The sequence below is a fragment of the Silene latifolia genome, chromosome 7 (assembly GCF_048544455.1).
Source record: "Silene latifolia isolate original U9 population chromosome 7, ASM4854445v1, whole genome shotgun sequence".
NCBI classification, from domain to species: domain Eukaryota; kingdom Viridiplantae; phylum Streptophyta; class Magnoliopsida; order Caryophyllales; family Caryophyllaceae; genus Silene; species Silene latifolia.
This window is the reverse complement of record NC_133532.1, coordinates 33,885,935-33,889,451: the sequence shown is the minus strand read 5'-3', so window position 1 is coordinate 33,889,451 and position 3,517 is coordinate 33,885,935. Positions and strand designations below refer to the sequence as shown.

The 3,517-nt window shown below is 39.7% G+C and overlaps 1 non-coding gene across 1 annotated transcript; it reads right to left on the bottom strand.

The window, feature by feature from the left end:
• Window positions 1-1,051: 1,051 nt before the first annotated feature.
• LOC141593217 (small nucleolar RNA R71) lies at window positions 1,052-1,158 on the bottom strand. Its single transcript, XR_012521319.1, has one exon. It is a non-coding gene; the product is annotated as a small nucleolar RNA R71 (small nucleolar RNA).
• Window positions 1,159-3,517: the final 2,359 nt, after the last annotated feature.

Genomic DNA, 3,517 nt, shown 5'->3' with positions numbered 1-3,517 from the left:
ATAATTGCTTGCTTATAATTTAAGAATATGTTTGTATAATCAACTCCCATGAATCCCCTATGAACCCATGACACCCTAGTGCTTTTAATCAATTATTTACATCTCCATTTATTTACTTTGCTTTGTTTTCATTGTTGATTAGTTTTAGTTGATCTCCTTTCTCAACCCCAAATTGTGACACCCTAAGACACGACCATTTACAATTGAAAATCCTACATCAATCCCCGTCCCTTGGGATCCGACCTTTACTTGCCTCTTTGCTAAGAGTAGTTTGTGAAGTTATAAATATTGTTTTGGTTTGTAGCTTTTGACGACGAGTTTAATACCACTACCAAAAATGGCGCCGTTGCCGGGGACGGTGTTAAATTGATTTGATTTTCTTTAATTGTTTTTAGTCGTATCTTTCTTCACCATGGGGAAGTCTATATCCTCAAGGTTGTTCTAATTGTTTTCGAGTTGTTTGATATTTTTCATGACTAGGAGATCACAAGGTAATCCATTACATATTGACCTTGAAATTGAAAGAACCTTAACCAACAATAGAAGAGTTGCTAGAGGTACTTTGAGAGGTATTGGAGAGATTGTGGACATTCAACAAAATAACATTGAGTTTACCAACCCTTTTGCAAGAGAAAGGGAGGACAACCCAATACAAAACCCATCACAAAATCAACCCACAATGCCTAAATTTTCATCGCATTTCATACCAACCGAGGAGAACCTACCACATGGTACTCCTACACCACAACACTTAACCGGTAATTTCATTGCCAAATCCGCATTCCTACCATTAGTTGAGAGAAGTCAATTTGGAGGGATGCCTAGTGAAGACCCTCACTCGCATATGGAGACTTTTTGTGACTATTGTGATGCGATTTCTCAAACCGGGGTTACTCAAGATCAAATCCGACGGGTATTATTTCCTTTTTCATTGATTGGTGCCGCAAAGCAATGTTTGAAGAGCCTAGACAAGGCTACCCTTGGTATTGACTTATGGAAGAAGTTAGCACTTGCTTTCTACAACAAATTCTTTCCTCCGGAGAAGACCAATATGTTGAGAGCCCAAATCACCGGGTTCAAGCAAAGGGATGAGGAATCATTGTATGAAGCATGGGAGAGATTTAAGGACACTTGTCATTCTTGTCCACACCATGGACTTAGCGAGTGGTTCCTTATGCAACAATTTTGGAACGGTCTATATGAAGACTCCCGCAACATCCTAAACATGGGATCCAATGGTATGTTTACCGAAGTTGATGACAATCAAACACGGGCCAAAATCGAAGAGATGGCGGTTCATAATTCACAATATAGTAGACCTCGAAAGGCTACTGGAGGAGGAAAACATGAGGTAGATTCCATCACTCAATTGGGTGCTCAACTAAGTGCTCATATTGACACCATCAATTTGAAGTTTGAGAAGGCTATGGCTAAGCTTGATGAAGCTCCCAAATCACTTAGACAACATGTTAATGCTATGGTGGCATCATCCTCAATTCCAAGTGGAGTATGTGAGAGTTGTGGAACTTTGGGACATGACCAAAGCGAATGTAGGGGAACAAGTGAACAAGTGAATGCTTTCCAAGCATACAAGAGTGGTACCCCTTATTCCAACTATTACAATGAGAATACCAAATTCCATCCAAATCTTTCATACAAAAGCCAAAATGTTCAAAACCCTCAACCAACATACACCCCACCACCTATGAGAAACCAAGCTTAAAGAACCTTTTATAACCAAAGCCAAAATTATCAAAATCAACCTCCATACAATCAACCAAATGACCAAGGCTTTGATGTTCAAAAAGCGGTCCTCTAAATGCAAAAGAACCAACAAGAATTTTTCACCCAAATGTAAAAAGATAGCCAAGCCAAAGACATCACCATCAACAACATACTAGCTCACACAAAGATGTTGGAAACCCAAATGACTCAATTAGCATCTTCTAACTCTCAAAGAGAAAGGGGCAATTACCACCTCAAGGTAATCCCCCAAGACATGAATCTGTTAGTGCCATCCATTTGAGAAGTGGTACAAGATATGAAGGGCCGAAGAGGCCCATCATTGATGAAGATGTTGTGAATTCTAGTGACAATCAAAGAGTTGTTGAGAACTCTAAAGAAGAAGAACACACCACCAATGAAGTTTCAAAGAAGAAGAATGAAGAGAAGGCTAAGGAGAAAGAGCCTATTGTGATTAGACTTCCATTCCCAAGTCGTCAAGCTAAACCTAAGCTTGATGAACAACTCGGAAAGTTCATGGAGATTTTGAAGAACTTAGAAGTCTCAATTCCATTCGCGGAATTGATCAATCATGTTCCGGCCTATGCGAATTACATGAAAGATATTCTTACCAAGAAGAAATCCATCCAGAAGCTAGAGACTATTGCATTCACTAAAGTGAGTAGTGCTATTCTACAAGGAAGTTCACCTACAAAGCTCAAAGATCCGGGAAGCTTCTCTATTCCATGCACCATCGGCGACACCACAATCAACAAAGCATTATGTGACCTTGGATCAAGTGTGAGTGTCATGCCATACTCGGTGTGCAAAAGGCTAGGAATGAGAACTCAAATGCACCAATATCACGCTTCAAATGGTGGATCGATTCCATTGGACTTTGTTATTGTTGACATAGAGGAAGATTCCAACATTCCTATCATTTTAGGAAGCCCATTCTTATATACCGCGGGAGCGGTAATTGATGTGAAGCATGGGGAACTCACACTTGAAGTGGGAGATGAGACGATCACCTTTAATCTTGACAAGACAATCAGAGCTCCCCGACTCCATGAGCCATGTTTTAAGATTGATCACTATAGCCGAGAAAGTGATAGGAAGAAGTTGGCATCTCAATGCAAAGATCAAGCTATGGGTAAAGAATCACCACCTATATGGAAAAAGAAAGTGGATACTCTTCAAGATGCTCGATCCGAAGAGCAAGGAAATTTCAACAAGAATGAGAGCTTGAATAGCTCACCACCAATCATGACAAGTAAGGAACAAGGCCTCATTGGCCATGACAACAAGAAAGAGGAGTTGTTTTCATCCACTCATGATACCATAGGGAAGCAAGCTAGTGAAGTATATGGTCTATGGGATGACGAATTCGATGGATTAGTCAATCCCTACATTGGCAATGCTATAGACCAAGGCTTTGGTGACTATAATGACTCAAGTCACCACCATGAAGAACACAATGTGCAAAGGTCTATTGAAGATCTTTATAATGACAATGACCAAGCCTTCGACTACTTCTACAAGGTGTTGAGCAACATCAACAACACCTTGGCTATGCCTCCTTTACATCTTATTCAAGAGTGAGAGTTTGGTGGAATCCTCCCTAATCCACCATTTGTAAATATTCTAACTCTTAACTTGCATTTTACTTCTTGTATTGCATTTTTGTCAATTTTGGATTTACATTTTTATTCCTTGATCAAGATTTTGTTTTATCATGAGAGTAAGTGAGGGAGGTACTTTAATGTTTCTTGATGTGTAGCGTTTGGTTTAGTGT